At 36.0% G+C, this 24,165-nt stretch overlaps 1 protein-coding gene across 2 annotated transcripts in view; it reads right to left on the bottom strand.

The window, feature by feature from the left end:
- Positions 1 to 10,331, bottom strand: part of LOC106872677 (uncharacterized) — a 30,547-nt gene extending 20,216 nt beyond the window's left edge. The window contains exon 1 of one of the 2 annotated variants that reach the window (XM_014919752.3): positions 7,400 to 10,331. The gene's annotated coding sequence lies outside the window, so the exon portion shown is untranslated. The other variant, XM_052974098.2, reaches the window with a different exon arrangement.
- Between the last annotated feature and the right edge of the window lie 13,834 nt (positions 10,332 to 24,165).

Here is a 24,165-nt window from a genome sequence, read left to right on the forward strand (position 1 = left end):
AACTAAAGCACGGAATGATAGTAAGATAGAAAATAAAACAGCCATTAGCTGCCTTTAAATGTTAGTGTGGCTTCATACCTCACTTTGTTGTCATAGGTGACCTACATTTCTCTGCATGGCCATAATGTTTCTCTCTCTCTAGCTCTGCTTCAGAAAGAAACCACATACTATCCTTACGAGAGAGAGATCACTAAATTACTTGCAGCACTGTAAAAGCTTTAGTCTAAATTTTTTTTCCACTAAAGCATACATGAGGATGCTGATAATTTCCTTTTGAAGGGAAGCAATAAAATAAAAATAGGAAGGAAGAGAAGAAAGTATATGGATGAATATTAAGCCAAGGTGATAACAGCCCAAAGTGGCATAGACAGTAGCAGTAGTATTCTAATATACAACAGAGGCTCTGAAGTAAGAGCTAGAACCATTGCTAGTCTACTGAAGACAGCAGTCAGACTAAAAGGATGCCAGAGATCTCATGAGCTGGTGTCTTCACTATTGATCATTGTTCAATAGTGAAGAATATAGTTCAAGATTTGCAAACGGTTATAAATAGAGATAGAGAAATTATTACCAAGATCAAAAGACCCCCATGGGTTTAGGTCTTTTTGATCTGGGTATATATATATATATATATATATATATATATATATATATATATTTCTAGTCTCAAATGCCTTCAATTTTAGATATCTTAGCAATTCTCACACAAACAGTGTAATTTAAAAATAGAATAAACAAATCATGCTTTAGAGAAGAGAAGAAACAATTTTAAAGATTCTGTAACTAAACGGCTTTGGTCATGTTCTTCATAAGCTATAATTATAATATAAAGCAATAAGTATTGAACATGCCTCAACTGATACTAATGAATTAAGGTTTCGTTTTACTATAAAAAGCCCAAATTGGAAAATTGCATTATTCAAAAAAAAAAAAAAAAAAAAAAAATTAAATCGAATTAAGAAGAGAAGGAAAAAGTTAATTCTCAGGAACGTTTACAAATAGCTCATCTTCTGTGAGGCAAAATAAATTAGTGAGAGAACTGCTACAATATCTCTAATCTTAAGTCATAGAATTAAACAATGATAGATCAATAGTCATTACACGTTTTAGAAGTGGGTTGAATTGAGTACGAAAATGTTTTGTATCCAAGTCTTTTGAACTAAGAAAACGATTTCTCTGCATATAAGCTTTAACATAAATTTTATAAAGACATGTTTGTTTTTCAGTTAAGAATATTAACAAAATTCAGTTCAGTTGGATGAACTCCAATCCACTTCGTTTTGAAGGCAGCATAGTCAGAGTAGGGACTAAAATAAATTAGACTTAAATATATTAGGCAAAAGCGAAGTTTAAACGTTTGGCAATAATTGATAGTTGTAATGCTAAAGATGGTTAGTCGAGAATTTATACATTCCAAGAATTCGAACAATCAATCTATAAGCATATTTTGTTTTGTAAATGGAATGTATTGGAAATAAAGACCGCACATCAAGTGACAGCAACCCAACACAAAACTGCTAGACATACCAGATATTTTCTGTATGAAAGATATCAATAGACAATGTAGAAAACACGAAATAAAGTAGGATAAAGACATGGTTAAGTTCGCTTAATCTAAGATTTACACACACACATATATGAGTTCGCTATGTGCGTGCGCGCTTAAGAGATGTCAAAGTAAAATTAAAGAAAAAAAGAATGAGATAGAAAAGCACTGTTTTATTTATTATTATATCAATATTACAAATTGTTTATTACCAAGAAACTCATTACGTATGCAATAATATTTAATCCTTCGGTTTAAAATTTAGAATGTATTCATTCATGTGTTTAAGAATATTTTAAGATGTTCTATATTTTACCTGTAATAGGAAACAAAAAGTTTTGCCAAGAAATTGTGAAAACTACTCAAATCTCGAAAAACAGCTACATGTGGTTTTGCGAGCCACATGTTCGGACAGCAGATCTGAACTGAGAAAATAAATTATGCAGGCTTTGCTAATAATAGTTCGGAGAAAAAAAAAAGTCGGCATAATTAGAGAATGGATAGTATTGTGTTATATGTTGCAATAAAAGAATTCGTTCTACATATGTTAACCTTCAGGATTCTGAAAACCAATAATACCAGCTCACATAACTTCAAATAATTCTAGCTCATAACGAAACAGCATTAATAGAAAGAAGAAAAAAGTGACCAACATGGAACCAGCGATTCATTTGACATCGCGATTCTGAAAACTGGCCGCATTCTCAAACTTTCAAGCGTAATACAAATAAAAAGCCTCTAAGTTTCTGTAGCCAAAGTATATTTCCAACTCGATCAACTGAAGGAACTAATAATACATACATTGCCAGTGACAGCTTGTAAACCAAAGACAATAAATCTAGCAGTTTAACCACAAAGTGAGCTATATCACTTTATGATTGTTGTAGGTGAGTGATTTTTGTAAATGGCAATAAACATTCATTCTAACTTTAACCAGTTATATCTAAAGTGTAATTCACACCAATGTATATCTACCGTCAGCTCTGCTATTAATTTATATCTCTAATTATAGTATTTTTTTAAAAAACAAACCTCAGTGGAAATTTTCACTTACAAAGTCCCTCCCTCTGTTTGCCTATTTCTAATCTCGTACAATAATTGAAGTCAAACTGGAAGTCTTAATAGCTTACAGTAACCATCTGGCAGAAAGTTAAATCTCAAAGGGAAAATTAAATTTAACGGACTTTATAAAATGATCGTCTTCGAAATAGCAAAATAACAGGAGGATAAATCCCAAGGCAATTGAAATCTTGTTTAGATCTCGGTTCAAAAGTCAGTAACTGGTCAAGGCGAAAATCCATTCGAATTCCAAGTAAAACCAAGACTTTTTACTTGCTCGACAAGAAGTTCGAGAGCAATGGTCAGACACAACTGACCATGTATGTAGTTATGATTAACATATCGTACAGGAAGTAATATTTTTTTGTAAAAATGGAATAAACAATAATTGTCTAATTACACTTCCAATAGCGAAATCCTGTCCTTCAAAGGCGTTAAACAAGTTTTAGCGATGGTTGAAATCAAACATGGAAGTCAATGCAGTATATTAATTGTGATGAAGTATACATATACATACATTTTATATATATATATATATATATATATATATATATATATATACACACACACATATATATATATACAAGCACATACATCCATAAATACACGCACGCACGTGTGTGTGTGTAAAATCAACAAATTAGATTTGGTACAAAGAATAAAGCATTAAAATCTGATGAAATGTACAATATGCAATTCTCAAGGCATTCAAGCTTGATTGCCAACAAACAATAGCTGTAAAGATTAATACAAATGTTTTCACTAAACGTGAGAAAAACGAAAATGAGACACGGCTGAATTTGAAAGCAATCAAAATATATTTGTATCTTTTATTATTTATAAAAACCACTGTCTTGGCAATGGTCACATTACTCAATCAAGCTTCCTGGTGCTCTTCACCAGTTCTACGAAACTCGACTGTTTATGGTGACTAATTATAAGTTATGAAAAATAACCAGATCTCGTTGCCTGATTTTCCCCGAGTTAGAAGGTTGCACAGCTTAGTGTGTGCATGTGTGTGTATGTATCCGTATTAAGACGAATGGTATGCAATCTGAAATTTCATCCAAACACTATATCATATGATGATAATTACGAAGATGATCCATGATGAAGAAAGCAGAGACATTGATTTAATTAAGTTATTAATAATAACTTCCATTAATTAATTTGATATTTCTTAAAATAGCACTAGTGTAGCAATAATTGGGTACCCTCCCAGCAGTATACTGGATAGATATTATCCCTTAGTGGGTTGAACCCCCAACCCCTAACTCTCTCACGTTATATATATATATATATATATAAATATATATATATATATATATAAACGGGATGATACGATCACAACGTGCACTTAATTTGGGGTTTGGCAAGGTAACGAACCGCATTAATAATTAACCGAACGTGTAAATATATTTTTATCTAAAATATATATATATTAAAAAAGGAAAGAAATCTTACTTTATTGGTTGAAACCAGCAACTTGAATAAAACGAGAGAGAGAAAAAGTACATGTCAACCTAAATGACGACTACACGCACAATGCTATTTGTTGATCAGCAACAGAAAAAGCATCGAAATCATTTTGGAGGGGGTACTGTTCACGTGAAAGGCAACACTTGATGGTATAGAAGACTCTCTGGCCCATTATTGTAGTTCTTGGGTTAAAAGAAAGAGAGTGGGGGGGGGGGGTAGAAACCAACATTGAATGATAGTTTACTAGGTTAAAAACGGTGGTGGTGATGGTTTGTGTAGGCAAGAATCAATTCCAGAAAAAATTTTTTTATTATTATTAAAAGTGAAGTGTGTTTGTTGTGGAGGAGGGGAAAAAATGTATGGGTTCGTTCAGCCAATGCTTTTCATTTGAGAATGTTGAGTGGTTTAGTGGGTTTGTAAGACTGGATTCATCGCCACACAAGCTTTTATAATACAGGCACCCACAAAAAATGCAGTTCTAGTTTTTATTAATGCTATGGCTGCGAGTGCGCTGCGGTAAAAAGTATAGAAAACACCAGAAATGAACCCCACAAAAAACTATACATCACCCTCTTTTTGCACGACCGGGATCGGTCTGTATTCTTTGGTTAACCTTTTAAAAACGAGAAATCGATTAGAGACCATTTCTTGACTAGCGATCAGCGATATAACTTCTTTGTTGCAAGCTTTAGCATGTTAGCTTCTGAAGCACGAGAGGCACAAATTAACATTGCTCCACACCCACAAAGGCCGTACAATCTCAAAAGCCCAAATAAACTTTCAAAGAAATTACGAATATAAAATACAACAATTGCACTGGTGGATGTGGTTTCCAAAAGTTCTGAAACAATTTAAAATGGCTTTAAAATGTGTTGCTTGGAGATCAAGTTCAAAACAACATAAAGAATGGGTGGTTCCTTACTTAACTATCAGTCAATAGAGTGGACTAGGAATTTTTCAAACGACTTTATAGGGAAAAAAAAGTTCGTTGCTTATACAGAAAAAAATGAATATTATATGAAAAGGAAACTAACATGCATAATTAACAAGTAAACAAAATAGAACAGAACCGGTAAAGTTTTCACTAACTTTAATCTACTTTACTAGCACCAGAATAAACTTCGAACTTAGCAAGGAAGAATGGTGTGTGTATAGTAATGTTTGCACTAGAATCTCCTCCACCCTCCATAGATACATTGCCACTCCAACAAACTGCACTGTACTGTAGCATATTATTGTATATACACATCATAGAAAGCTAAAAGCTTCCCTTAACTCAATCGGCGGTGCATTAATGAATAAGCTACTCACCTACTAATTTCGATCGAAAATAGAACAGCAAACAACAGTTTGGGATTTAGATTTAGTATCTTATAGGTTCTTGAAAGAAATAATGTGCAAGAAACAGCTGGTTTGTTTTCCAATGCGATTACAGGTTCTTTTTTTTTTTTTTTTTGTATAAAACTGATAATATTGGTACAACATGACATTGCATGACTCTCAAGAAAAGTGGAAATAGATTTCAATCTGTTGGGTCAATACGATTACAAACTAAAGAGTATAAGCAAACAAAATTGTATCATCAACGGTTTGGTCTTCTCAAAGTTTTATTTTCGCATGTGTGTATGTTTTGTAAAGGTCACACGAAACCAAGAGCACGTTAATAACAAAATCCCGCATTTTATAATCATGCAAAAGTTCTTTCAGAGAGACATAGTTAGCAATATATAAATAAATAACACAAAAGTTACGATTGCAAAAATTTCCAAAAGGCAAATTAAAAAATAACTTGGTAGACTATGTAAAGGAGAATTACAAAAGTTCTTTGGTTACTTAAAAAAGAAAATGATAATAACTGATTTACTGGATTGAATTAGCAGGAATTGTTTTATTAAAATCCGTCAAATGCTCTTGAAAATATATAAGCGTGTTCGAACAAGTCTGTGGTTGTGGTCAAACGATGGTGTGATGATGAGAAGAGCCAGCAAAGAGGAATGTGGTGATCGACATTCAGCAATAAAGAGAGAAGTGACAATGGTGGCCAAGCACAACTCTTGAGGATCAGCAAAGACATGGAGAGTAGCAGAGAGAGAGAGAGAGAGACAGAGAGATAGCCACAGAAATGTTTTATATGCACCAACGGCAAGTGAAAAAAAAGAAGGCGTAGGTAGACGTTTACATGCAAAAAAAAAAAAACAAGAAGATCGTTGAATCAGAAACAAAGTTAAAGCAATGGCTGTTTTGCTGTTCGCTGAAACAATCAGAAGACCTAAATCGGTAGAAAACAGCCCAACAGGAAAATAAAAGAATGTTGAGCATTTTACTTTCTCACCGTTTATTTTAAAAATATCTACAAGACGAATGACATGCTTATGGTTGGAAGGCAGAGAGTATAAAGCAGTCTTCCTTAAATTTATGATCACGATTGCTGGATAATTATATTAAGCACCAGGAGGTAATTAAGAGTTCATTAAACAAAGTGAAGTGAAGGATTTAACGAGAAAGAAGAAATGTATTTATTTTTAAAATAGTAATAACCAAAGGGTTGTCGATAACAGAAAAAGGGGGAAAATAATTGGCAATCATTTGTGGAAAATATAGACAGGGTGGGGGTAAAATAAGGAACATAAGACCTGAAGAGTAGAGAGAGAAATGGTTCATCTTTAGATGAGAAATTCTTGGGAGAGATCGTAGATAAGGCAACAATGTCGATCAGATCTTGCACAGTTATTGGGAAGAAAGTAAGAAACATGTAAACAAAGTCCGTTGGAGACATCTGAAAACTTAGAAGAAATACCTTAAAACTCTCTTCTCCAGATGGAAGGGCAACAGGAGAATGGTTTATAGTAAAGACAGAAAGGAGGAACGATTTAATTTATTTTTCTTTTACGGGTTTTTTAAAAAATGAAATACATGCAAATGTTATCCGACAACAAATCAAGCGATCGGAGGTCTTATAAAAGTTTTTGTTCGTTCGTTTCTTTTTAAATAATGCCTGCAGTTGTTTGAGAAATAGAAAAGCATGTGGCTGGCAATCCTCACAATTAAAATAAAGAGAAAAAGACCTCGAGTGTGGCGAAATTCTATTTTCGAACAAACATGCAAGACGAGATCTGTTTGAAATAAAGACGTGGAACATGGCCAGGTCGACATAGTCGAAGCTCCTTTCTAGTAAAAGCAAAGGCAAAGCAAAGCAGCCAGCAATAGCAGTCTTCGCAGTTGCCCTTCCATTATTTTACCTTCTGAAAACAAGTCTCCCGATTTCAGAAGCAACCTTCAAGAAAACCAGAAAGAAAAGAAACTTTGACTACCTACCTATAGAAGGAAAGGATTCTTGGAAGCAACTTGGTAAACATGTAGACATCCATAAGATTGTTTGGTTGCAAGGTGCTGGCAACGAGAAGGAAAACAACAGCAGGACCAGGGGGTGATACTTTAAATATCCCTTATATCTATCTCCTCGCACTCAAACTCTCGTTTGTCTTTTAATCGAAGACGACTAAGAAGTAATATTCTATTAGTTTCTGTCTCTTTCTTTCTCTCTCTCTCTCTGTTCCAACAGAAACAGCAGAGTAATAGTGGCGACGGTAAATTGTTCCTGTTGGTGCTGCTTACATATTCATGAAGCAGTCATGCTAGCCAACGGAGCATCTCACTCAAGCATCTACTCATTCTGTCCGACTGTCTGTCTGCCTGCCTGAGTTTCGGTCGGTAGGTAAAGGGGAGTAGTAGCAGCAGCTACTGTCACACTCTCATTATAGCTTTTACTCTTTCTTTCTTTCCCTCACTCGTTTACTCTCTATATCTTCTATCACTCAGCGTCGCCGATAAAAAGCTGCCACTCTCTCTCTCTCGCTTTATATCGTTCTCTCTCTTGTTTATATCTTCTCTCTCTCTCATTCCCACCCTTCCTCACGCTGTCTCGCTTTCTTTCTCTTCCCCCACTCAACGTCGTCAGTGATATAGAGCTGCTAAATAACCCAACTTTTCCACAATCGTCTAATGACTGCCATGTTGGTGTGGTGTCAGTACAAGAAGCAGCAGCAGCAACACTTGATGATGGGGGGAAGATAGTAATCCGAGTGGAAGGCCCTAATCCATTGCTGAGCTCGTTTTTAACATCTACTTTCTTTCATTATAAAACTCAAATCGTTCTTTTAAAGCCAAGTAGTTCGCTTTTTGCAGTATTTTCCTACAATTGTTTAACATATTTTCATCTCTTTCCCTGTACTCAAAATATTCCATCAGGGAAGTGCCTTCATGCTCTTTCAGAAACAATTCCTTGTTTCATGATAAATCAAATACTTAATTAACAGTCAATTAAAATAAAACATTTTCAATATGTTACAGAAATCTTCTCATTTTTTTTCTTCTTTTACTTTATATATTTTTTTCTCCAATTTTGTCACAATGTCTCATTCTTCTAGATTATTAAAGTCCTGAATGAACATTATTAACTGGAGAAAGCGGCCGATTTTAATTGTTGCCAATAAATTTGTCTTTTGTTCGTTTTCTTTGAGATAAAATTGATTTCATTGTAGACTTGCAATCCAGATGAATCACTCGAGAAGAATGAAAACGATTTCTTTAATTCTTTTAATTGGGAAGTAGTGCCATCATAAAGGTTTCTTTAAAATAATACTAATATATATATAATCACAATGTTTCTAATGTGGCCAACAATAGCCAATCTTCTTCGATTTGGTCAACTGGATTTTCAGCAGGAATTGCTGGAAATCGCCGTTATGTCCATTTAATAATCCACACAAAAGACTTCTACTATATTTTTACAGTGCTTCGCCCAACAATGAATTGTACTTGTGGGAAATTTCATTGGCTGCATGTAGTAGTTAAAAAGCTGACTGACATGTCTTAAAATAAAAGCCAGAAAGTAAGCGGTGGGCTTTGAAAGAATTCTGCTGCTGTTATTCGTGAGATCTTGATAGCACGTTGGATAGAAAGCTGATGTTCATTTTTCAGATTCTAGTTGAATTAGATGGGATTTTTTCCCCCATTTTCTTGATTAATATTTTATTGTAATTATTAATTAGAAAATGATTTTTGACATTCTCTGTTCTGTTGTTTTGTAGAAATGAGAGGTTCGAGCAATGAATTGGTTGTTGATATTTTGTTCTTCGTCAGAGATGTTTGTATGAAACTGGTGAAATTATTAGCAATGTGTGGGGCGTATGTAGTTAACATTAGTCAGCTCTAGATATGGGGAGAGAGAGAGAGAGAAACACAGTTATGAGTGTGCTGTGTGAATTTCACAGCAGGTGACTCGAAATAAGTACGCGAGAGCTGACGAGAACTAAAGCAGCAGATCAATGAAATAATAAACAACGGTGATGCTGACATCATGCTTTTCTGGGTAGACATTAACTTTTGTTAATCTGCCTACTAGTAAAGAAAGCTTCGTTGGCTTCTTAATCATGGTTAGGACATGATGCAGTTCTCGAATTAAACCATGTGGTTGATAGCTTTGCCTTTCAAATATGTATGGAGTCGACGGTTTTCCTCAAAGTTAAATATATTTTTCTATATTGCTAACTATAGGAAGTGACATATATATTAATATTTAAGATAGATGTATGGCTCGCTGGTTTGTAGCCATGTAACTTTGAGAAACCATTAACAATAGTTCAGTGTTAATTCAAAATACACTGATTTGGTTTATAACTAGGGGGAAATGGCATTTCAATTTATTGCTGACAAATACTTTCTATTAATTCGAAATAACAGTAAAACTTTGACCATCAATAGCATGATATAATTAATTCGTTATAATTGTTAATCGCAATTTCAATGTGTTCCTTCTAATACAACACAACTATTGCAACCCAAACTCATCTCTCTCTCTCTCTCTGTGCTACCTGCGAAATGCTTCTATTTATCTTTTCAAATAAAATGTGAAAATGGAGAAGGAGTAACGAGTGATAAAAAGTGTCGTGGTCCAATCCTAGCTGGTATGTCTTAGTCATCAGCATAAAAGGAACCTGCTAACATCAACATTTGGAATCAGGTTTAAATGGCTTGCTTGATTCATCTGAAAAAATTGTATTGTGCGTGTGTGAAAATAATTTGTCTTACGCTTTTAACCATATCGAAAATATATTGAAAAATTTAAAAAGTTACTACCGAAGTGTCTTATGCTTAAAATGTTTTAAATTGACCGCATAGTTTCTAATAGATGTGTATCCCTAATTATTATTTAATTCCGTTTCTCTTATTATAGTTGTCTTTCCCTTTTCCTCTCTTTCTTTCTATTTTTCTCCTCCCCTTCTCTCTCCCTCTTTTTGACACATTTTTCTTTCTCTCTCATTTACAGGCAATGAATTTTACAATTTTTTTTTTTTGCCAATATTCTTGTATGATATGAAATTTCATATCTAATTATTCTGAACCGAATACTATTTGATTCAAAATAACTAGAATAAATATTAAAATATCGCTTTTTCTTCAAGTAGGCAATTAAATGATTTGAAAATGATTGTACATTCAATTATAAATAATGCAAAGCTGAAATACTAATCATGTGGATATCGGCAATAATTCTTCTTGATTGTGAGATTTCTCAGAGAAAAATCTTTGGTTACTCTAGATTGAAATTTGTTACGACATATCGTCAAAAAATTATTTTTACGACAGCAAACTTCCCCTCTCATATTTTCTGTTCTAATGAAAGATAAATTAATTAAAATATCTACCAATTGTCACATATCCGCTCATATTTACATATGGATGGGTCTGAGGCCACAACTTTTAATTTATTGTTCATACATACAAGATGACTTCATCATTTTTGTATTGTGGATGGTCTTACCGTGGATACAATTCTTTAAACGCAACTCTTCTTTTAAATATGATAAACTTGAAGAATGCTTTATTTTCAACAATAATAAGATTATTAATTAAAAAAGGTTATTTAGTCAATAAAAACTTTACTTCCTCTTCTTCATTATTGTATCGCTTGATTACCAAAAAATTCCATATTTTTAATTTGATTGTTTTCGAGTGACTTAAGGAGTTAATATTTCCCGACTGCAATGTCTTTTATATATTTGGATTTTTAACAGCAATTAGAAAAAGTGAAGGGAAATCATGAGTTAGGAATGTTGCACAAGCAAATCTAAACTGTCCGTCTCCGGTAATTTTTTTAATGCTACTTTAGCATGTGATCTACCTAAGTTTCCATAGTCTATGCTGTGGAATTACCTAACGTGTGTCAGGGCTTTGGGTTAGGGATATGGTTCAAAGTTTAGAGTTAGGATAAAGGGTTAGATTTTAGGGTTTAGGTTTAAGGCTACAGTTAGGGTTAGACTACACACTAAAGTGTAAATGGTCACATAAACTGCACACTAAAGTGGCACCATTTTTAAAATTTTACAGACAAGTCTGGGGCCAGTGGTTAGTTGATTACATTAACCCCTGTGCTTGACTGATACTTTATTTTATCCACCTCCAGAAGAATGAAATGCAAAGTTGACCAGTGAAAGATTGAGATTCAATTCATAAAGGGCTGGAACAAATACCACCAAGTATTTTGTCTAATCTAATGATACTGCCAATTCACCACTCTTTCTGCTAAAGGCACGACACCTGAAATTTTGGGGGACGGGGTTAACCGATTACATCAACCCCAGTACTCAACTGGTACTTATTTTATCGACCCTGAAAGAATGAATGGCAAAGTCAACTTTGGCAGAATTTGAACTCAAAATGTAAAGATGGATAAAATGCCACTAAGCATTTTGAAAGACATGCTAACTACTCTGAATAATAATGGCTTCAAATTTTGGCACAAGGCCAGAATTTCTAAGGAGGATGGGGGATTAAGTCAATTACATCAACACCAATGCTCAACTGGTGTTCATTTTATCAACACTAAAAAGATGAAAGGCAAAGTCACCCTCAGTGGAGTTTGAACAAATAAAAATATAAAGAGCATGTTGGACAAAATGCTTAGTGGCATTTTTCCTGCTCTTTAGTGGCCCTGGCAATGATCACGCTCAGATATGCTTCTTTTAACGTTCCACGCACGAGCGCTAATCAGGCAGTACTGTCATCAGCCACGTCAGTGAAATAATAATAAGAGTGATGATAATGTATATGGTTGTGATGCATGTGTCTTGTGTACCCTTATCAGACAGGTAGCCATGATAGGTATATTAGGCTTTGTATATTTGTACCACAGTGTCACTTTGATGGCATGTGCTGCTCTCTCACTCAATAATAATGATAATCTTTTTAAGGCCTGAAATTCGGTACTTATTTTATCAACCCTGAAAGGATGAAAGGCAAAATCAACTCCAGTGGAAATCGAACTCATTAGGCAAAGTCAGACAAACTGCTGCTAAGCATTTTACCCAGCACAGCAATGCTCCTACCAGCTTGCCACACTAGTAATAATGATAATAATGATCCTGTCTTCTGGAGGCACAAGGCCTCAAATTTGGAGGGAGGGGACTAGTTGATTATATCTACCCCAGTGCATAACTGGTACTTAATTTATTGACCTCAAAAGGATGAAAGGTGAAGTCGACCTCGGTAGAATTTGAACTCAGAACGTAGCCGCAGACAAAATACCGCTAAGCATTTCATCAGGCGTGCTAACAATTCTGCCAGCTCACCACCTTTAATGAGGATGATAATGATAATGATAATCGACCTAGCATGTCCTGGTTACAACAGGATTGAAGAGAAAGAAGAAAGAGCAAACAACTATGATGAATTGAAGAGGTATATGTACAGGTTGTAGATAATGGAGAAAGGGGATGTGATGCCAATGGTGATTGGCATGATTGGAAGTATCAGTATTCAACTACCAACATAGCTCAAAAAGATTGAAACAAATGTAAAGATAGAATACCTACAAAAATCATCATTGTTTTTGTCTGCAAGAGTTCTCCACAGGGTTCTTAGTCTGCTGACTGTTTCATCTTAGTCCGCTGGCTGTGAACAGATGACACTTTCCATCATACCCAGCAAAGTAAACCTGAGAGCTTTCGTGATAATAATAATAATAATAATAATATTTTTACCCCAGTGTCACTTTGATAGCATGCACTGCTCTCTTACTCAATAATAAATGCCCGGATGCAATACAAGGCAGTGACTCTCATGGTTTCTGATCTTAATTGATTGGAAGTGTTATCATGTACATTGTTTTGTCTTGGTATAAAAGATGGGCTACAGCAAATATTCTGCTTAATACCACAGATTTGCTTGTCAGTTGTTGACCTTAACCAGTTGAGCATGTCCCTCGGTGGCTAACGATATGTGCATCTCTGATCACGTGCAGAAGTAGTGGGGGAGCATCATAGGCATGTGTTGAGAGTAATTCTCTGGGCTTTGAATAATTCACTTTTGGAAACATGGGTGTTTTGCTCAACATCCTTAAACAACCCTTATTCAGAGACCTTTTGAGCGGGATGGGCTACTCGACCTGAAGAAAATTCTAACTGGGCCCCACCTGTGAGGTCATGCGCTGTTTATCTTGATATGAGATCACCATGTCATGCACATATAGTTGTGATGCATGTGCCTGGTGTACCCTTAATAGACGGGTAGTCATGATGGGTATAATGGGCTTCGTATATTTTACCCCAGTGTCACTTTGATGGCATGCTCTGCTCTCTCACTCAATAATAATAATAATAATAATAATAATAATTTGATACAGAACCTGTATCAAATTTTGCCAAAAGTTTGGTGATACCAACTCAGAAGCCTACACAAAGTTTTCAAAAAGTTTTCATCATTGTCAACACAATCAAGGAGATCTTGTGCAACTGAAACCCAAGTGTCTTTTTGATCAGCTGAAAGCAGTTTTGGCACAGACTTAACAAACACAAATCTCATCCCCAAATCCTCAGTGATAATGGACTGAACTGAAGTGTGACTAATCTGCACATTCTCTGATAACTCACAGATGGTGATTCAACGATTTCTCCTCACAGCTGCATGCACATCTGCAATATTTTTCTCAGATCTGTTGGTTGTGGATCTCACAGAATGCTCGTCAATATCGACACTTTTTCTGCCAACTTGGAAATATTTGAACCCCTCTCCATACACTTTCTGCAACCTTGCATAGGCGTCCGAGCAGGTATTGCCATGACAACTTTCTTTGTCACGATCAATGTGATGATCACACGCTAAACACCTTCCTTCTAAGCACTGTTGTAAACAGCAGAAGTGAACTGGAATGTTAAAACTTAGTGCACATGCACAGCAGAGTGCAAGGTCAATCTTTGCCTAGCGGCTTCACTCTGCATGCTTTAGCTTCGTTACTATGGCAATAATCTGGATACTTATTAATCAGACCTCATATACAGCAGCAGTAGTGATACTGTAATGTTGGTTCATAAACATTGACACAAAACCAGAGACTGAGAGTGAGGTATAGCTGATTAAAGAACTGCTACTTATTTAATGAACTCCCCTCCCCTAAGGTTGATTAAATAAGTACAAGTCATCCAGTAAAATTTGAATTCAGAATGTAAAGAGATGAGAGTAAATGCTGCAAACCATTTTCCCCTCTGTTCTAATAATTCAACTAATTCAGCATTGTCTATGCTTCTAATATGAAGCGTACCATTAACTTGTGCTGTACTAAACACCTCCTATAAATAGAACCTGGTGAGAGAGAGAGAGAGAGAGAGAGAGAGAGAAAGCCTCCTTCCTTCAAGGCAATATTTTCCTGGATGCATTACATGAAGAAGAAATTTCCTTTGGTCCTTTTATTATCTAATAGGTTATGCATTCCCACCATGATCTCTGCATACATTAAATTATTTGATCTTGTAATCAAGGCAACATACCTCACATTTTCCTGCAGTACTGCAACAACACCTGGAAACCTTCCAGTACTTAAAGTCACCTAACTGTTTGATCAGATCTGGCAACCTGTTGCATCTGCAACAGCTAAACAAGTGAACAAAACCATCTTCTTAAACATAATTTTTCTTTAGATAATCAAAGTTTTTTTAATAAGGCCCCTAAGTGGTTTTCTAACAGCAATTCAGTTACGAGAACCCTGTGTAGATCAGTTTCAGGGGGTCATACACAATCATCGACAACAACATTTTCACCTACAACTACAACACAACTTCAATGTGGTTGCTCGACCTGCTAGAAATAGTTGCCAAGTCTCCTTCGATTCAACCCTAGAATCTTAAGAAAAGAAAGGATACTCTAGATAATGTTATACTTGATTCACATAATGGAAGGGATGGTTATAGCTAGAGAATCTTTGATCATCAGTCAAGATGATCAGAGTTGATATGAGAGGGACAAAACATCAGTAACAACTACTATCAAGACTACTATCAGAAAAGTGAAGGATCCCTCCATAAATTGCACAGCCTCCAAATCCCCAATTACAGCTGAAACATTTGAATCCCCTCAGCTCACACCTAGTCAAGAGGATCTTTACCAACTTGGCACAATCCTGTATTAACAACACACCTGCTTCCACATTTGCTGCTTGCTTAGATTGCAACTCCACACTACACAAGAATTCCCAAATTTACCTTCTCTGCGCCACCAGTCTCATCACTTACATACCGTTACCACCTACACAATCTCCTCTGATTGCTTCAAACCCTACAAGATGTCTTGTCCTTATAGAGCCATTTCCATCCTTCTCAAGCAACTATGTTTTTAAGAGCTAGCTGCTCTCATTACCAAACTCTTTCTCTTTCTTCTTTACATGAATCTATCTAAACCATTGGAAACCTACAACAGTGTGTCCCATTGCCAGGAAGGGCAAACTCTCTCACCATACAAACCAATTGTTCTCACTTCCAAAATCTGGAATGCTATGGAATGTTTTGGAAATGTATATTGGTAAAGGATGTAAATATTACTGAGAAAATTGAAGAAGAAAAAATAAAGCCCAATACTTTACAAATAGAGTCACTTGTGGTATTTGTTCTACACTGAGTTATAGACACTCCCTGTTACTCCTGCTGTCAGAAATACAATGAACCAATAATTGGCCAATTGAAAATGTGTAATCATTGACGCTATTGTATATCAAATGTGATATAAATAATAAAAAAAGCATATATTCATCCACAAATACCATTTTCAGCTAATTTTTCTGTGGTAACATTATATCCGCATATATATAAACGAAACGAAAGGCTGTTGTTGTTGTTGTTGTTGCTTATCCCAGATCAACTCTGATAAAGCAGACATTGAAATGTGTTCCAGCAGTGTCCATACAGACTGTATCTGGTATCTAGCAGAGTATGATTTCATGGAGATTTCACTGCTGATCATCAAATGCATAAAGGTACTCTTATCAGCTCATGAAAGGAAAAGTTTTTATGGATGGATGACTTTTCTAATACAAACCAGGTTTTAAAAAAAGATAAAGCTACAAAGTAACTATAATGTCAACATATTGACTTCTGTCTATCACGTTCCTTGACATAATTTTCAGAATATATTGTAGTCAAAATCAATACTGTACCATGGATATTAATTCATAAATAATGAGAATTGATGTCTAGGCAAAGGGTATTGTTAGGCAAAGTGGTGGCAGTTAAAAGTTAAAGGCTAGAAATGTAAGTCACTTAACCCTTTCATTACCATATTTCTGCTCTGATATACAACTTTGCTTTAATTAGTTTTTTAAATAATTAAGAATTTACACAATAATTTTGTCATTATTAAGCAGGTGCTTAAAGCAGCAAGCTGGCAGAATCATTAGCATGCGGAGCAAAATGCTTAGCAGTATTTCATCCATCTTTACGTTCTGAGTTCAAATTCTGCCGAGGTCAACGTTGCCTTTCACCCTTTTGGGTTTCATAAAATTAGTACCAGTTACGCACTGGGGTTGATGTAATCGATTTAATCCTTTCCCCCAAATTTGAGGCCTTGTGCTTCCAGTAGAAAGGATTATTAAGCTGGTGCTTGGAACTTATGGTATTTGGGGCTGGTTGTGCAAGGGCCTTGCTTTTTTTTAATGTTTACTGTAAGGCCAAAGCAATGGTAGGCCATGGCAAATTTGTTCATTTCTGGTTGCAATGCTGCATAAAGTTCCTCCAGACAATCCAGGAGGACTTTTCAATCTTAGTAGACTTTGATCTAACACACATGCAACATAACTTGGAACTTATTTTAACATGAAATTTTGATGGAAGATTTAAATTTAGATCACTTTAACCCTTTTGATACCAATCTGGCTGAAACTGGCTCTGGCTCTGTAGTACAAATGTTTTGTTTTCATAAGTTTTGAATTAAAATCTTCCACCAAACCTTAGTCACAATTTATGTTCCTAACACCAGCTTAATGATAACTAAGTTATTTTACTAAATTCTTTGTTACATTTAAAATTAATTGAAAGAAACACAGAGCATCTCAAAATAAAATACAATAACAAAAGGGTTAAAACAGGAAGTTTGCATCCTAGAACCAAGGGTGGTCTTAGATGAGTTGGTAGTATTAAAAATTAGCAAAAATGAAGATCTTTACTCAAACAAAGATTTTGTATAAGTCTCTAATTATGAAATATCTCCTCTCAAAATGATAAAAATTAAAATACAGGATATGAAAATAAAATGAAAGGATGTAGTTAACTAGTTAACCAAAATGGGGTTTCACCAAAGGATCCCTGCAGTAATGTTACCCAACAGGATGTGTAGCTCAGAGGTGAGAGAGTCTCTCTGAGTTGAGCTGCTACTTTTATGCATTGAGAGGCTACCGCTTCAGTACTAGAGATATATCATTAGAACAATGCAGGAAAGAATTGCAGAACAGATTCTTCAAACTGAGTCAACTGGGAGGAGACCAACAATGAAATAATTGGATAATATCCACAGCCTCAGTTGGTCACACTTGGGAATTCCAGCCAGAAAGTTTACCCCTTTAGCATTTAAACCAGCCATATCAGGTTCAAATATTATAATTGTTTTAAATTCAAACTAGCTAGATATGGCCACTCCCACCTACCCTTCAATGTCTTTCTAAAAAGAAACAATCCCATCATTGAAATCTTGAAGCTATGAGATAATGCATGATTGATTCAAAATGATGTGAATAAATAAGTATTATGGAGAAAGTTCAGAGAGCTTTTACCTTTGTTGACAACCAAAGGCTTTCTCTCACCAAGTGAAGGGAAGATTGTATGATGCATGTGTACGAACTGCAATGCTGCAAGGTAGTGAAGTGTGGGTCATGAATGTGGAGGACATACAAAGGCTGGAGAGGAATGAAACTGGTATACTCTGCTGGCTGTGTGATATCAGTGTGCACATGAAACAGATCGCTGGTATATCGAGAGACAAGTTGGGCATAAAAAGAATTAGATGCAATGTGTAAGAGAGGGTTAATAAATGGCTGCTTCTGATAGGACCATAAGGAGGAGGTGCCTGTGGATTTTACCCCCTCAACAATCCTGCCAGAAGTAGTGGGTGGAGAGGATGAATGGATATAGTTTCTTATTTAATGATCTTTTTTTTTTTCAATTAGAATAAAGACTTGTATGCTGAGGGTGCTGCTATATCCTGTCACTGAATGCAGGAGATGATATCTCAACAAGCAGCTCTATAAGTGTCTTGGTACCTTCCACCACAAGGGGTAAAAAAATTAAATATACGATATAAAAATAAAGTAGAAGGAAGTAGTTACTTCTTGATTTTTTTTTCTTATTATTATGATTTATGTTCAATAAGTCTACAAATTTAGACTCTAGCAAATGCACCACAGTTCCATGGTCTTCTTTCTCATCTTCATTGTAATAGTTATTGTTGGTATTGTGGCTACCACTGTTGTCATATTATAGTTTCATTGTATAGATGTTAGAATCCTTGCCAGCATGGAAGAGGAAACATTAAATGATGATGATGAATCCTTATCTACACCATCTTGATCTTGGTCCATCTCATCTGTATGAGGGGGTGCTGAAAAGTTCCTGGCTTTCGGTAAAAGAACATACAGGAGGCTCAGTTAATTATGATTTTATTCAACATATTCCCATTTTGAATTCACACACTTATTGCAGCAGTCCTTCAGTTTTTCTAAGCCCTGTAAAAAAGAACTTGGAAGGCTGGGCTTCCAACTAGGCCTTTCGTGATACCCTTAAGGCTGGGAACTTTTCAGCACCCCCTTGTATAACTCAAAATTCTCAAATGCAATCACACTGCATTTTCCTAAAGCTTCTATGGACTTTTGCTACCCAGGTCTTTTATCTCAGTGCAGGTATGTATGTATGGTTAAGAAGCTTTTTCCCAATTATGTAGCGTCGGTTCATTCCTCCTGCATGGCACCTTGGACAAGTGGCTTCTACTCTAGTCCTGGGTTGACCAAGGCCTTGTGAGTGGATTTGGCTGATAGAAACTCAGAAAAAGTCATTGAAGCCCTTTGTATATATGTATACAGGGTGGCCCAAAAGTAGGTTTACAGTCATTCAACTATCTCTTTTGCATTCATATATTAACAGTTTAGATCTTAATTATAAAAAAATATGAAACCATAATTCTATGCTAATTTAGTTAATTTTGTCAAGCTCCTTTTTCAGTTTGTAGGATAGAAATTTAAATCTAATAAAATGTTTTAAAAGAAATTTAAAGTGCCTACGTGATAACTGTAAACCTACTTTTGAGCCACCCTGTACATGTATATATATTCATGTGTGTTTGTGTACTATTGTCTATATATTACATGACAATATGCCAGTGGCACGTAAAAAGCACCCAGTACACTCTCGGAGTGGTTGGCATTAGGAAGGGCATCCAGCTGTAGAAACATTGCCAGATCAGATTGGAGCCTGGTGCAGCCACTGGCTCTCCAGACCTCAGTCAAAATGTCCAACCCATGCTAGCATGGAAAACGGACGTTAAACGATGATGATGAACGAGTGTGTGTGCACGTGTGTGTGTATGTGCATGCATGTGTATCACTTAAAGTGGATGGAACTTGTGGAAAAGGAAGACCCAGGAAGATAAGGGACATAGTACTGAAGGTTGATCTTAAGACGCTCAGCCTTATGAAGGAGATGACCACGATATCTGGTGCTTTGTTTTATTCAGAAAAGACTAGTCCAACACAGCAGAACTGATAACCTAAAACCACCTTGATAACGCTTGTCCATGAGGGGCTCTGCCCCACCCCCTCCTCCATCCTCTTTGCTCTGTCAACCTTCCTCCCACCACATTTCATCCCCTAATACCTATTACCTCGCTATCATCCAAGAGCAGAATAGGCATATACTACATACTTCGTGTCTTCTTTCAGCTTCTATCTCAACCAATCGCCTCTTTTCTATGCATTCTCGTCCCTTTGCTGTTCGCCATCATCAACACCTTGCTTCCTTCTTCCAGCAATCATCCTCAGTGCCCTCTCATATCTACTGCAATCCCTGCTCCCAAGCCTCTCCTATATTTTCTCACCATCATTTGCTACAGTCACCCCCAATCCTATCCACTCCCCTAGCTCAAACCTCTGTGTCACCCCCACCTATTCTCACCACCCCAACTTCCCCCAAGAGTATGCCCTGACACATCTTTGCCATCATCTCCCTCATTATCACTCTTTATCTTTCTCTCTCCTTTCTTTTCCACCTGGGTTATCCAGCAACACACCTACTCCTGTCCCTCTATACCTGTAATCTCTCAAGTGGCACAAAGCCACACCCACTCACTACTACTCCCCCACCCAGTCGAGGTGTTTTTGTCTTACAAAGTACTTGGTGACCCTGTTGGTATTGGTGCCATATAAAAAAACACCCAATATACTCTGCAAAGTGGTTGTTGTTAGGAAGGGTATCCAGCCATAGAAACTGTGCCAAAATAGACAATGGAACCTGGTTTTGCCAGTTCCTGTCAAACTGTCCAATGTCCATGCCAGCATGGAAAACGGACATTAAATGATGAACACACACACACGGAAGCACAGACATGCTGATGTCTTAAGAAGTTTGCTTCCCAACAATATGGTTTTGGGTTTAGTCAAACTGTGACACCTTGGGCAAGTGTTTTCTACTATAGCCTTGGGTTGACCAAAGGCTTGTGAGTTGATTTGGTAGATGGAAACTGAAAGAAGCCCTTAATTTATATGTGTGTGTGTGTGTCATTGTGTTTGTCTCCCCTTAACTACTTGACAAGTACTGTTGGAACTAGTGGTTCAGCAAAAGAGCCTGATACAATAAGCACCAGGCTTATAAATAAGAATTGGAGTTGATACACTCCACTGAACTTTCCAAGGCAGTGCTCCAGCATGGCTGCAGCTCAATGACTGAAACAAGTAAAAGATAAAATATATATCATCATTTAACTTCCATTTTCCATGCTGCCAAGGACTGGATGGTTTGGCAGGAGCTGCACCAGGCTCTGATTGTCTGTTTTGGCATAGTTTTGTAGTAACGCCGTGCGCATGCGTAGTCTCACGCATGCGTGGAATTCAACAAGCAAGCTTTCCCGCTTCATTCTGTCTCTTTCTTGCTGGCCAGCGATTGAGCATGGACATGTTTAGCTGTCTCTCTCCATCTTTCGAACTTACGCTCGACAGCTCGCTTACATCTACATACCAACGTCCCAACAACCATGCTCACAAACACAGAAGCAGTAACAACAAACAAGAGCTAAAGATGTATATATTTACCACCTGAATAAATGTTGTTTAAGTTGATAGTCTGGAGTTCAGCATCCCGTTAATTTCTTAATATTATATAGGAAAGTCAGGTATACATCTAATGATGTATAACCCACTTTCCTATAGTTTCTACTGGTAGATGCCTTCCCTAATGCCAACGACTTTAGAGTGCACTGGGTGCTTTTACACAACACTGGCAGGCGCAAGTGATTTTATGTGGTAATGGTATGTAAGTTTAAGAGAAATAACTTGGTGGCCAGTGGCATATATATGAACACCATAGACAAATACAGGTATGCCAAATACCATACAACATATGTTTCATTAAAACTATCTCTGCCTGTAGATTATGTGAGAACAGTTCTATATGCAGAAAGGAAATAATCTCAAGAATTAAGAATGCTCCAAAGTTGACACACCATAAAGGAAAAGGACAAGCTTATTGTCTTGAGATAAGAGGGCAGTCGTGGAGATATGTTTCTGCCTCAATAGGCATCGCCTGCATAGCAATTGTCCTAAATTATGTCCAAGAAGCCAAGGACATAAACATATACAAAGAGAGTAGAACATACTTATGGTTTAGGTAATTTGCATAAATTAAACAAACATGAGCTAAGAGAAATAACTCGGAGTGGTCAGTGGAACAATGTAGACAAAAACAGATATTTAACCTATATTCTATTCATATATTATATAAATATTATGAAATGTCGTGAATACATTATTCTCGATTTTAATGTAATAGCGTTGATATATTAACCTTCCGCAATTCGAGACCTTATGCCATTATTAAAAATTAATATCAGCCATTTAGTTGATACCATCTCGCCTATTGCCAAGCTGTTTGTATATTATAAATATACACACGTGTATGTACATGTATATATATATATATATATACTTCGTTACAAACATTCTTCGGTACTCGAAAGTGGGCCACAAAAGCCATGTGATTAGGAGACAGGATTGGCTGACTGTAATTTCAAAATTTCTTAATGTACCTGACTAAGGCACATAACTCTGTTCCACTGACTGACTGACAGAAGAAGTCGTTTTAGTTTTCTTTTCGGTTGAGTTGTTCTGTCGTTCTTGGCAATTCCATTTGAGTGAAAATAAATACAATTGCTTTTACATAGACTAAAATTTCGTGTGGGGCAAAAAAAAAAAAAAACAAAAAAAAACCCATATTAACCTGCAACGCAGAAAAAGTAAAGAAAACTATAGGTTGGATACTCTGCTGGAAATAATTTCGGAAGTTTCGAGAAATTCTTATTAAAGCATGTCTATGGTTTTCTACAAAAAACCCAGTCCCAAAATATACGCAAATGTTTTCCTTCTAATCCGTGCACTCATGCGCGTCCATGTTAAACAACTAGCATTCATAGGAAAAAAAATATGCATTTGTAAGATTTCCAAGATAGAATCGAATTGTTTTAATTAAAGATATTATTTCATATAATAATATTATAATTTCCTTATAAATTCTCAAGTAATATATACTTTACAGTGGCGTTCATTTGCTTAGGTGTTCGACAAATTTCTGCACACTCCAAGTAAAAAATTAAAGGACAGTAAATCCGGCAAACTGTCAGTATCTTGTTAAATATGGCAAACTGTTAGTATCTTATTAAATCAAGTGACACCTAAGAGAATCTCAAGTAACAAGTTAAGGTATAACATATTTGTATGAAGTAGGTAGACACCGAATACATATGTATTATATTTGTTTCTGAAACAAGAGAAATATCTTGAGGTTCAACCATAAAGTTCTGAACACCACCAATTCGGTTCAATCAACGATGTGTCTAACATTTCTCGTGGATGTACGGAATGGAATTGACACATGAGACAATGTATGGTGAAGAGCGTGAGATCTTGGCACTTCATTACGAACCAAAGGAATGAATGGAAAAATCAGGTTGCTTAACTTGAAGTCAACCCTGATAAAAAAAGTCATTTCAGCTGTGATCATTCCGTTTTTTTTAGGTGTTTCTAGAACATTATATATATGTTCTTCCTGATTTTGTATTTTTTTCCCTAAGATTGCGTGCGATTTGACTCTTATTTCTGACAAGTCAAGCGATCACGCGTTTCGACAGACCTCTTTGGTTACACAAGTTGGCAGAATTGTTAGCATGCCAGACATGTTTAATGACATTTCTTCTGGCTCTTTACGTTCTGATATCAAATTCCTCCAAGGTCGACTATGCCTTCTATCCTTTCAGATTCAATAAAAGCACTAATCGACTAGCTCCCCATCCTACACCTAAATTTTAGGCCTTGTGCCTATAACAGAAAAAAAGAGAAGCCTGTCGTATGTTCTATATGTACGTGATTGTCCCCATTATCAATTCACAACCGGTATTGGTTTGTTTCCATCCCCGTAAATTAGCAGTTCGGCATTAGAAATTGATAGTACCAGGCTAAAATAAATAAATATATATAATAATGGGGATGATTCGTTCGATTAAAAAAATCT

This window comes from Octopus bimaculoides, chromosome 16 (genome assembly GCF_046866305.1).
Source record: "Octopus bimaculoides isolate indiv1 chromosome 16, ASM4686630v1, whole genome shotgun sequence".
Taxonomy (NCBI): Eukaryota; Metazoa; Mollusca; class Cephalopoda; order Octopoda; family Octopodidae; genus Octopus; species Octopus bimaculoides.